Here is a 13,668-nt window from a genome sequence, read left to right on the forward strand (position 1 = left end):
CTAGCCTAATTGGTGCCATGTTTTAGCCTATTATTCTAGCTTTTGTTGGCTCAATTCTAGCATGTTTTAGGACTGTTTTAGACCTATTTTAGGACTGTTTTAGACCTATTTTAGGACTGTTCTTAGCTGTTAGTTGCATTTGAGTCATGTTTTGCATGCTTGTAGTGTAATTGTCCTCATAAGCTTGGTGTTTTAGGTCTTAGACATCACTTATTTGAGTTGATAGCTTTTGTTTTATGCTTTTATCACTTATTTCCAGCACTAATAATCTCTTCAACCTCCCTGCTTTCTTAGCTTTTGTTTTGCTTTGAGAGTTGTTTCAAACCTCTTGTTCTTTTAAGCATGAGATTGAGGTTGTCATGCTTAATGGTTTAATCCCTTTTAGGGGTTCAGTATCAACGGCATGACATCTCTTTCATGTCTTAAGTTAACTCTTGGTTTGGTACTTCACTCCATTAGAAGACTTAAATTCACCATTTGGACTTAATGAATTAAAGGATGGTTGGTAAAATTAAAATGAGTAACAACTCGAGACTAAAATGGAGCAAGATAATAACTTGTGTGTTGTGTGTTCAATCGGACGTTAATTGAACACAAGGAAAATTGGGACATTTCATACTCAAAATGATGAAATGTCTCAAGTTTTCTAGGTATCCATTGCATTTGATCATGCATGGTAGGGTGATGGTTCTTGAGTGTCTTGTTTTGTATTTATTGAGCTTGCATATCTTGAATCACAAGCCATCATGCAATGAAATTGCTTGGATTGGTGGTTTGTGGTTTAAGTTCACAACTCTTTGGAGTTATTCATGAACATGAGAGGTGAATTGTGCAGACAATCATTGCAAAAATCCTCTTTTTGCTCTGTTTGTACTCTGTTGCAGCACGGTGATCCCATGCATCAGTGGCTGGTGGGCCATCATCCATGGCTGGCAGTGCACTATAGATGGCCGGCAGGCCATCTTCTTGGCCGGCAGATGTCCGACAGCATTCATCCATGGCCGGTTGGCCCCTGATGTAAACTTCAGCAGAATGTTGGTAAGGTGGAGCAGAATGGTTCTGGAAATGTTCAACTTTGCAAACAGAGTCTTTTGAGAGCAAAACAGAGGTCTTTTTGGGCAGAAACTGAGCATGTGCATCTTCTATTTCCCAAGGCGGAGTGGTGGCAGCATAGTTAGAAATGCTAATTGCTTAGTTTACTTACATTTGTGTTGTAGCTTAATTAGTTAGCTTACTAGTTAATTCATTCTAGTGTTGTAATAATTAGGTAATAAGTTTATCTTTTTATTTCATTTGGTTTGTAATAATTAGCTTAATTAGATTAGTTTAATTAGCTTAGCCCTAATTAGTTGCTAGTTAGTTTTGCTTTATTCATTTGGACTCTCCGTCGTAAGAGAGCAAAATGTAATAACATGTATGTCTTCTAACCCCACGTCTTTTTCCCTTTTACTTAACTGCTTTCGATGGTTAGTTTAGGAGCATCATGTCTCAATTAGCATACCTTATGCTTGCATACATTCATCTTGTCTTGCATGCACCGAGGCTCAGCACATCATTCTAACTGCATTGTTGTTTGAATACCTTCTTTTAAATATGTGTTTAACCGTATGTTATCAAATTGAATCATATGCCATATTAGTAGCCGAGTCTATTAATTGCATATTGCATGTGTTGCATTAGACATCTTGTATAATTAGGAATCATGCATATTTTTATAACTTGTATCTTCTTTGGTTGGAGTACTTGGTGAGTTTTTAGTGCTTTAGCATACTTGCATGAGTGTGAGTGATTGCCATGTTTAGCATGCTTACCATGAGGCTAAATGCTTACTTGTTAAACTGCTTGAATGCCTATGGATGAAGGCTTGTTGCTTGAATTGGAACGATTCAACAAATGTAAGTTTTAAGCCCACTATGTCTAGTGGCAAATTCACAGTTTTAAGCCCACTTGAGGTGGCAAATTCAAAAACTTTTCGCAAAAGCAAACATGAAGTTGAATCATTCTAACTTGAGCAAACTAGTCTATACTTGCTTGTGCGCATCACATAGTAAAGCTAGCTTAATAATCGGAACAAGAGCACATAATGTACATAAAAATCATATCATGATTAGTAGAGGCCGATCTTTGATCGGGCGAGCAGGGGTGCTCAATTCATGACCTTTCCCTCTTGTACCTAAGTTCCCGAGCCGAGGTAACTTTGATGATGATGGACATGTGGCCTTTGGCACGAGTCATGGGTTTCCTAGATTTCCCCGAAACAAAATATTTAGGTGGCAACTCTGTATCTGGCAAAGCAGTCCAATTTTGACATTTTTGATTCAAAAATCAATTTTCCAAAAGATCTGCAGGATTTGGAATCTTTGGTGTTTATCAATTTCACATTGCACTTGTGAGATTGGATTCAAAACCGTGGGAGTTCGAACTGTAGGGCTTCTTTTTGAGTTTCCGAAAGGGGGCATGAAAAAGCCGAGCTACAACATCTAGACCAAGGAGAGCCTTCAGGTAAAGATAAAGTGGTAGAGAAAGGAAGGGAGAAGGAGAATGAGGAAGAAAAGAACTCGGTATTAAAACACTTGAAGAAGATCCAGGCTAATATCTTGATTTGGGGACTATTCATGGCTTCATGGGAACATCGCCAGGCTATGCTCATAGCTCTGAGCAAAGTAAAGTTTGTAATAGATTCCATGCCAAAGCAAAGTTGTTAATAGATTCCACGATAGATCAGTTGATATCATTGATCATGCCAACAGAGCCAGTCCCAACTATGAGCTTCTTAGATAAAGAACTTCCGCCAGAAGGATTAGAGCACAACAAACCTTTGTATGGGTCTTTGGAATGCAGAAAGAAATGGGTCACGATGGTTCTTACTAATACCGGGTCGGCTATAAATGTGTGCTCTTCGCGTATTGCTTACGCAATAGGGTTAAATTTGACAGACTTTGTACCTACAAGCTAGTTGATCTGGGCATATGACAACACTAGTCGAGAGGTTATGGGTACCATCAAAGTGTTGATTATGGTCCGGCCACGGAGCATGAAGCTAAGTTCCATGTCATGGATGTCCCAGCGACATTCAATTTGCTGTTGGGTAGACCATGGCTACATCAAATGAAAGCAGTTTCCTCCACAGTATATTAACTAGTATCCGTATGATGGAGGAATTGCTAATGTTTTTGGGAACTCGTCTATTCATCCTCCGCCAGAAGTCATAACACCAGTGCTAGAGATTAATCATAGGAAGATGATGTTTTTCTTTCTGGGTTTACTTTGGTAGAGACCTAATTGGTGCAAACTATCATGGCTAAGGAGGAAGAGATGTATGTAAGTGCTCAGTCCATCTACTTCATGAGCAAATTAGGGGAAATTCCTGGAACAGGACTGGGAATGAGTGGCAAAAAGGGTGTTGTTGTGGCAAATAAAGTCACCCATAATCAGCATTTATTTGGGTTAGGGTATGAACCTACAAAGGAGGACTGGAAAGTGAAAGGGAAGAAGTGAGAGAAAGCGTTAAAACTAAGAAAGCTGGCAAGCAATGAAGGTGTTTGTTTGGGCTTTTCTGAGCCAATTTATAGCTTTTAGCTTTGGAAAAACTATTTTGGACTGCTTGGTTAAACTTATTTCAAATAGCTTCTGACTCTAACAACTTGTTTTAATTCCAAAAAGTTGATTTTGAGAAGCTACTCAACCCTTGCTTCTGATTATCAAGTTCTACCGTGGACATGTTAATTTACGGTTATACTCTTAGATTTTTTTATTTTTATTTTTTTAAAAATAAAAAAAGTCCCAAATGGACTATAGTTTTTTTATGAGAAATGTAGACAAGTAGTGAATAACAACAAATAAATTTAATTGAAAAAGCTACTTCACATCTTATTTAACAAACACTACTTAGCAACTTAAATCTATAATCCAACAGCTACACCAAACAGATTAACAGCTTTTGATTAAAGTCATAAGCTATAATCTGTTACGCTACAATCTATAATCTATTTTAACAACTATACCAAATAGGACTAGTATGAGCTGAAGTATAAACTAATTCAGGGGACCTTGAATGGGCGTTTTATCAGAAAGGGAGATAATTTTCCTTTCTATGGATTTTCTGAGCCATGGATTAATCATGAGACAAAGGAGCATCTCCCCAAATTTGAGATTTTCTTTAATCTCAAACTGTCTAAGAATGATGATGAGGAAGTAGACTTTGGTAGCAGTATGGACTAGAATAGAGGCAACCATTTAGACAAAACCACAAAGGACAAAGTGGTAATAACACTAGCCGACTTTAAAGCCAGCGCCGAGTTGTAGGTTTGGGGGATGTCATTATTTTTGTGATTGGGAATGAATCATTTGTAGTCTACAGCGACCTTATCTTGGATGGAGTAAAGGCACCGCATTTGACTTGGTAACTCGAGAAATATAGTATCATGGAGTCTGAATCCGATAGTGAATCGAAGTTTGATTCTGCTGAGTCTGTTGATTCGGAGTCAAATTTGAGTCAATCTGGTAGGTTGGAGTATGGTGATTCTGGGAGTGATGACTTGGACACCACTGTCATATCTCGGTAATCCTTTTCTTTTTCTTTTGAGTCCACTATAACAACTAAACTGGGCTTGACAAATGAGAATGATGTAGATTATGCTTACTTTTCCATGCCTTTAATTTATTGCATTGACCAAGATTTTCAAAACTTTGATGAAAATGAAGAGCAAGAAATTCCTTGGGATTTGAAAATTTTGATTAATTGGGAAGATGAGAGGTGTTCCAATTAATGTGGGTACTGAGAAGGATCCTCGCTTAGTCTATATTGGTTCCATGCTGTCCTTAGAGGAGCGCGAACGATTAGTCACATTGTTAAAAGAATTTAAAGATGTTTTCGCATGGTCCGATGAAGACATGCCTAGAATTGATCTTGAGATTGTACAGCACTCTTGACCTGTCAAGCAGAAGCTCCGTAGAATTTGAACAGACTGGGCACTGAAAATTGAGGAGGTCACCAAACAGATTAATGCAGAGTGTTTGATTATGTACGAACATCTGACGTGGTTGACTGACATTGTGTCGGTTCCAAAGAAAGATGGCAGGATCAGAGTTGGTGTCGACTTCAAGGACTTGAATAAGGCCAACCTTAAGGATCACTTCCCGCTGTCGTATATCAATGATTTGGTGGAGTTCACTATAGACCATGATCTACTCTCGTTCATAGATGGGTTTTTAGGATATAATCAGAGTTCTATGGCACATGAGGATATAGAAAAGACAACATTCCCCACCCAATAGGGGACTTACTGTTACCGAGTCATGCCGTTCGGACTGAAAAATGCTGGGACTACCTATCAAAGAGCAGCAATCACCATATTGCATGACATGATCCACAAAGAGGTTGAAGTATCTATGGACAACATGATCGTCATGTCTAAAGAACGAGAAGGTCACTATACCGCATTGAAGAGGTTCTTCGAAAGGATCCGGGAGTACAGGTGAAGGCTAAATCCACAGAAATATACCTTCAAGATAATTGCAGGAAAGATCCTAGGGTTTCTAATCCCAAGACGTGGAATCGAAGTTGATTCATCCAAGATCAAAGCCATCTTAGAAATGCTGCCACCAATGGCTGAGAAAGAGGTGTGGGGGCTTTCTAGGGAAATTGCAATTCATAAAAAGGTTTATCTAAAAATTAGCCTTGACTTGTGAACCATTGCTTGGCTTGTTTCAGAACGGAAAGAAGTTCCAATGGGATGATCGATGGAGTTTCGCCTTTGACCAAATCAAGCAGTACCTGCGGAATCTGCCTAAGTTGTCACTGTTTGAGCTGGGAAAACCAATGATCCTATACCTATTATTTATTGAATCTACCATGGGTTGCATGTTGACACAGGAGTCAAAAGCGAGAGTGGAAAACGCAATATACTATCTGAGCAAGAGGATGCTGGATGTAACAATCCATTCTGGGTAACCATTTGAGCGGTCAATTGGTTGCTCGAGCGGAAATGCGAAGCTCTCAGTATCTCGTTTGTTTGCAGGTGAGACCGCTCAAGCAGTGAAGTGGTTGTTCGAGCGTATAAATGAGGCTCCCAATATTTTCCTTATAGCTCTACAAAACTTTTGAGACCCTGCGTTTACTGCTCGAGCGGTGGAAAGTTAGGTCGAGTAGTCTCTTTGATTTGAGCACATCGATTGAGTGGTCTGTTTGGGATAACACATTTAAAAAGTCGATCCAAATACTTTTGCTCTCACTTTTTTCATACCCTTTTTCTCTCTATACCCATTTTGGAAACCCTAGCCTTAAAACACTTGATTCCTCTTGATTTTCACCAAGATCCATTCTAGATCCTCCTAAGGGGTTGCGGAACAATCTTTTTTCAAAAGATCCATCGATTGTTTTGCGTTATTTTGGAGTTCAGAGTTGGGTCTTCAGCTTCTTGTCTTCAATCTCGAGGTTGGGTTATTTTTACTAATTATATCTTTAATTTGGGATATATATGTGGTGTTTTCAATAAATCTATATAGACATCTCGAAGTATGAGGATTGGTGTGTTATCTAATGGGATTGGTTAAAAGGGGGTCATCTCTTATAAATTTCTTAATGGGTTTATGTTTTGTGTTGATGTTGATGTTATAGGTGATGAGAATTGACCTTTAAATGTAGGGAACTTCATGCGTTATATGCATTCTTTAATTATACTTGTGGCTTGGAATTTGTCAATGATTGGAACATATTAGAAGGGGGTAAATAGCGTATGAGTCTGGGTTGTGAGTCGAGTCTTGGTTTGAGTTGTGTTATGTATATTGGTACCTGCGCAGGGAGTCAGGGTGCCCAATTGCCCTGCCTTGTGCATATCGCCGGATGAATGTAGGAGAGATTTTAGGGTGTCTATGAGCCTACCATTTTTAGAGTCGGTGAATGTGGACAATATGATTTTGGGTGTCCATGAGCCTACTATAGCTCGATTTTCCGCGCCCCTTTTCAGAGATTTGAAAAGAAAGCCCTATAGTTCGGACTCCCATGGTTCTGAATCTAATCTCACAAGTGCAATGTGAAATTGATAAACACCAAAAAGTCCAAATCCGACAAATCTTTTGGAAAATTGATTTTAGGATAAAAAATGCTAAAATTGGACTGCTTACCAGATACTGAGTCGCCACCTAAATATTTTATTTTGGAGAAATTCAGGAAACCCATGACTCGTGCCAAAGGCCACGTGTTCGTCATCGCCAAAGTTGCCTTGGCTCGGGAACTTATGTACGAGAGGGGAAAGTCATGAATTGAGCACCCTCACTCGGTCGATCAAAGATCGGCCTCTACTAATCATGATGTGATTTTTATCAACATTATGTGCTTTTGTTCCGTTTATTAGGCTAGCATTACTATGTGATGCGCACAAGCAAGTATAGACTAAACTTGCAAGAATTGGAACAATTCAACTTCATGTTTGCTTTTCGGAAAGGGATTTGAATTTGCCACCTCAAGTGGGCTTAAAGTTTGCTAATTTGCCACTCAACAAAGTGGGCTTAAAGCATACATTCATTGAATTATTCCAATAAAAACAACAAGCCTTCATCTATAGACATTCAAGCAGTTTAGCAAGTAAGCACTTAGCCTGATGGCAAGCATGCTAGACATGGCAATCACTCACACACATGTAAGTATGCTAAAGCACTAAAAACTCACCTAGTACTCCAAGCCAAAAAGGTATAAGATAGAAAAATGCATGTTCCTAACTATACAAAATGACTAATGCAACACATACAAAGAATGCAATTAATAGGTTCGGCTACTGATATGGCATGTGAGGTAATTTTGATAACATGCGGTCAAACACGTATTCAAAGAATGTATTTAAACAACAATGCGGTTAGAATGATGCACCGAGCCTTGGTGCATGCAATACAAGATGAATGGATGCAAGCATAAAGTATGCTAATTGAAACATGTGATGCTCCTAATCTAACCACCAAAAGCAGGTAAATAAAAGGGAGAAAGACGTGGGGTTGGAAGACATACACATTATTACATTTCGCTCTTACAAAGGAGAGTTCGAATGAATAACTAACCTAAGCTAATCTAAGCTATGCTACTTAAACTAATTAAGCTAAGCTAATTAAGTTGGTTTAGACACACCTTGCATGCTTTGCGTGCATGTCTTGTAATGCCATGTTTCAGCCTTAATACGCTTTAGTTTTTTGACCCTTGTTCTAGCATGTTTTTCGCCAAGCTTTGTGAAGCTTGTGTGCTTGTTTCAGTATGCTAAAGTTCTGTTTTTGGTTGCTTTGGTCGACCATGACATGCATTGCATAGCCTCTTTGCATTATTGGCTTGTGAGCCTCAAGTGCATGAACCATGAGCATGCATTACTGGCATTATTTCAGTGGCTTGGAACCACTTACCATGCCATTTCAGTCCACTTAGCATGCTTGTATGCTTGCATTTGATGCCCCTCTATTGTGTTAAAAGTTCGTTGCCTTATGCCCTTTGTTTAGGCCCTTGTGCATGCTTGCATGTTTAGGCCACTTAGATGCCTGTAACAGTGCCCGCGTGGGCCTCGTGCTACAGTTCGGACTCGATTTGTGTCACGGTTCTTAATCTGAACCAAAGAGTCCAAATCTGGCAAATCGTTTTGAGAAACTGATTTTTGAAAAAGTAGTGCCAAACATGGACTGCTTTGCCAGATACAGAGTCGCCACCTAAATATTTTAAAATGGGAGAATTTAGGAAACCCTGACTCGGTGCCGAAGGCCACATGTCCATCATCACCGGAGTTGTCTCGGCTCGGGAGCTTGGGTACGATCGGGGAAGGTCAGCTATGAGCACCCCCTTTCGCCCGGTCCGAAGACCGGCCTCTACTAACCGTGATATCCGTTTTTGAAAACTTTACGTGTTCTTATTCCGATTATCAGCCTAGAATTACTATGTTATGCGCACAGCAAACAAGTATAGACTAGATTGCCTAATTTGGAAATAAACATTGCATATCCGTTCGGTTTGAAAATGCTTTGGAATTTGCTACTCGCAAGTAGGCTAAAATACGGATTTCAACGAGTTTTTCCAACTCAAACAATCCAACCTTCACCCACAGGCATTCAAAACAGTTTAACACATAAGCATCTAGCCACATGTTAAGCATGCTGTCATGGCAACATTCACACTCATGTGATATGCTAAAGCGGAAATACTTACATAGTACTCCGTGCCAAAACAAAGAACTTGTTAGCAAACATGCATGATCCAAGTCCATGTTAAGTGCCTAATGCATCGCATACAAAATGTTGCTAGAATAGGCTCGCCTATCCTAAACATGGCATGTGAGAAATGCACAACTATCACATATTCAAGTTTAGAATTTGATGTACAAATGCAGTTAGCATGATGTACCGAGCCTAATGCATGTAATACAAATGCATGGATGCACACATGCATAGCATAAGGTATGCTAAATTAAACGTGCCCTAATCTACCACCATAAGCAGGTAAATAAAAGGGAAGAAAGACGTGAGGTTGGAAGACATACACACACTCACGCACACTTATTACAGGTTTGCCCTCGCTCGGAGGGACCGAATAAATATTACAAATTAATTAACTACGCAAGCTAATTAATATTACAAATTAACTAATTTAATTAACAAATTAAATAAATTAATTAAAGCAGGAAAATGCCTCGGGAAGCGCGCCACCATGCGCAAGCTGCCTCCGTTTTCCTTCCTTTCCTCCTCTGGAGGCTGTCAAAGCCTCAGGACTGCATCCTTGGACAGAGGGGATCACCACCGGCTGAATGAAACTTCCACCGGCAGTGTATTATGGCCATCGGCACAAAATAGGGTCTGTCGGCAGAGTAAATGATGCCGGTCGGCACATTACACTGCCGGTCGGCAGAGTATTCCTGCAGAACCTGCAACTCACAGCAACAGAGGGCAAAACAAGGCATGGCAGCATATTTCAAGGCATGTATGCACCAACCATGTCTCTTATCATTGTGATGACTCAAAGGGACATGTGCCTCGGTTCTCGGACCACCAATCACGCATTTCCATGCATGATGGCCCAAAGAACCAAGTATGCAACTTTGATTTCAAATGCGATGCAAACCAATCAAACAAACTCCCAATCCCTATCACCCAAGTCAAGGGACAAGGAATGCATGCAAGATGTAATGCAACCTAGGCATACAAGCTAAGGATGCAACATGGCATGGCAAAGCACTTATGCAAGCATACAAGCATACATATGGCAATGCAAATGGATGGCAAGATGGACTTATACATGAATTAGGCAGCTCTAATAAGACCTAAAACAGTGGCCAAAAGTGCTATAAAACGAAGGCTAAATGGCATGCACACACACATGCACATAAGGGCCAACACTTAAGCACAAACCAAACAACATTCAAGCACACTTGAAAGGAAGAAACATGGACAATTGGCATGCAACACGAGCCCTAAAATCATGCTATAAAATGATGCCAAATCAAGTTATAAATCAAATCAAGCATGCAACAAATGGCCTAAGTGTTCAAAGTAAACCAAAGTGGCATTGAGCTACACTTAACAAGACCAAACAAGGCATGCAAAGAAGGACCAAAATCAGAGGTTTAGCATGCTAAAACAAAGCTAAAGGACTACTTAGATGGCATCTAAATGGCCCAAATACAAAGGCATACACCATGGCCAAAACATGGAGCATTGCAACACATGCTTTCAAAGCATTAAAGAGACATGCAAGGCAATCAAACAAGCATGGAAATGGGACTGAAATGGCATGTAGAATGATCCCAAATTACCAAAACAATGCAAAGATGGCATGCTACACATGCACATACTCAAGGCCAACAAGCCCAAATACAAAGGAGCTACATAATGCATGCAAAGATCAACCCAAACGACTATGGATAGAGCTAAGACATGGCAAAATAAGCACATAATCTTCACAAATACAAGCCTAAAACATGTTCCAACAAAGGCTAACAACCTAGAACATGTTAAGGCACAAATAAGGCATTACATGGCAACTATGCTAAACATGCATGGAGTTCCAAAACCAACCTAAGATCATGTTATATTATGGATATATAAGCATGAAAAACAAACCAAACATGCTCAACACACACTCAAGCATGGGCTTCCTTAAGAGGCCAAAATGTGCCCTTTTCAAGGACAACAAGGAGAGGGGATGGCCCTCTCCTTCTTGGGACTTCAAAGCATCATCTTCACCACTGAAATCCCTCAAGATTTCAGTGGTGAAGAGACCTCAACATCAAAATCCCGGAGCTAGCACAAAATGGGTCAAAATGAGGCCTTTTAAGGCCTAAGGGTGGTCAACAACCCTTAAACAACAAAACACTCTTAATAAACAATAAAGAGGGCCTAAAAACAGAACTTTTTTATGTTATACAATAATCACAAAAACAGCTCTAAGACTAGTAGAAAATCAATGCAAAAATGGGGGAAAAAGGGACTAGAATCTCACCCTTGAAGACCCCTTCACAAATGGTGCTCCAATGGCTTCCTTGAGCTTGAATCCAACACCAAAACTTCAAAACACACTCTTTAGAACCTCAGCTCCAAGAGGAAGGTGAAACACTAGGTGTTTGTGTGCAATAGTGAGACACAAAACACCTAGTGAACAAATGAGAGGGAAAGAGAGATAGAAAATGTATCTCACCCAAACCCTAGAACAAGAGCTCAACAATGGCTGTTCTTGCTCTCAAAATATCTAACTCTCTAACCTTGTCTCTCCTCTTTTGCCTTAGAGAGAGTTCCTCTCTATATGCCTCTTGTAAAGCTTACAAGACAAGCTTTGCAAGAGGGAGATCCCTCCATACACGTGTATGGAGGGGAGCAAAAGCAATACAGCTGTCTAAAAATATCTGCAAAAGCAGATGAACAGAAATCGGCCGGCCAAAAATGCCATCTTGGCCAAAAACAGTGCCGGTCGGCAACAAATAGTGCTAACCGGCAACAAAGAGTGCCGGCCGGCAAACTATATTGCCGGTGGCAGCAAAAACCAGCCGGTGGCATCTAGCCACTGCCGGTGATGGGTGGGGATGGTCTACAAGCCCTACCCTGCCTCTCAAAGGCAAGATGCAAGTGTTTGGTGCAAAACCAGACACTAAACGGTTGAGTTCGGGGATCCTGAGGCAAGGCGCGCGAGCCGAGACCTCCGGGAACTCCAAACGAACACAAACAAGGATAATCACCGAGTGTTCAAACGGTGACGTCCAAGTCTTGAGGACGGTCAAAAATGGGGTGTCTACAGTTGCCCCTCTTTGACAGAACTCGAAAGTCATAACAATGACGGGAGTGAATGTCAAAGCCCAGAGACGACCCATTTTTGACAAGGTCGAAGACTTGGACAAACATACAAGGCAAATAAGATATGCGCCCGAAGGCAGGGGCAAAATGCAAGACAATGCACGGAGCCGAGCATAACTTATGATCACGTAAAGAAAGCTGTAACGAAGCAAACATGCGACGGTTTTAAGCTAGCATACCAAACTACACTACAATGCAGAAAGGATGTAAGAGAATTATGGGATTCTCAATACGTCTCACTCGGAGATAAAATACCTGTGCGGCTCGTCTGGTTGCACCAGCCTCAAATGAACCGTACATACAATATCGTGCCTGAAAAGAAAACAAACTTAACAGGTACAATATTGTTAGCAACATGCACAATAGCATACTCGAAATGCGTGACAGCGCAAAGTAAGTGGAGAGCATAACAATGCTGCGGAAATACAAACATGTAAGTGGGGCGTGCGGTCTACGCAGGCAGCGGGATTGATCAGAAGCATGCGGTCTACGCGGGTAATGAAGTTTAACACACATGCGGTCTACGCAATCAAAACATGCGGTCTACGCAGGTAATGAAATTGATAATGCGGTCTACGCAAGCAAAACATGCGGTCTACGCAGGTAATGGAATTAAACATGCGGTCTACGCAGGTAAAACATGCGGTCTACGCAGGTATCGAAATTGGCAAGTATGCGGTCTACGCAAGCAAAAGATGCGGTCTACGCAATCAAAACATGCGGTCTACGCAGGTAATGAAATTAAACATGCGGTCTACGCAATCAAAACATGCGGTCTACGCAGGTAATGAAATTTAAACATGCGATCTACGCAATCAAGACATGCGGTCTACGCAAGTAATGAGATTTAACATGCGATCTACGCAATCAAGACATGCGGTCTACGCAAGTAATGAAATTTAACATGCGATCCACGCAATCAAGACATGCGGTCTACGCGGGTAATGAAACTAAGCATGCGGTCTACGCAAATCAAAACATGCGGTCTACGCAAGTAATGGAATTTAAATATGCGATCCACGCAATCAAAACATGCGGTCTACGCAAGTAATGAAATTAAACATGCGGTCTACGCAATCAAGACATGCGGTCCACGCAAGCAAAACATGCGGTCTACGCAGGTAATGAAATTAAACATGCGGTCTACGCAAATCAAGAGTTGACATGCGGTCTACGCAAGTAAAGAAATGATTACAAACATGCGGTCTACGCAGGTAATGTAATTAACATGCATGACAATGCAAAACGCAATGAGATGCGCAAAACAGCGCGACGGAATGCAATGCACAAAACAGTGCGACGATTTGAAATGCACAAAACAGTGCGATGGTTTGAAATGCACAAAACAGTGTGATGGTTTGA

Source organism: Camellia sinensis, chromosome 3 (genome assembly GCF_055761805.1).
Source record: "Camellia sinensis isolate YWXY chromosome 3, ASM5576180v1, whole genome shotgun sequence".
Classification (NCBI taxonomy): domain Eukaryota; kingdom Viridiplantae; phylum Streptophyta; class Magnoliopsida; order Ericales; family Theaceae; genus Camellia; species Camellia sinensis.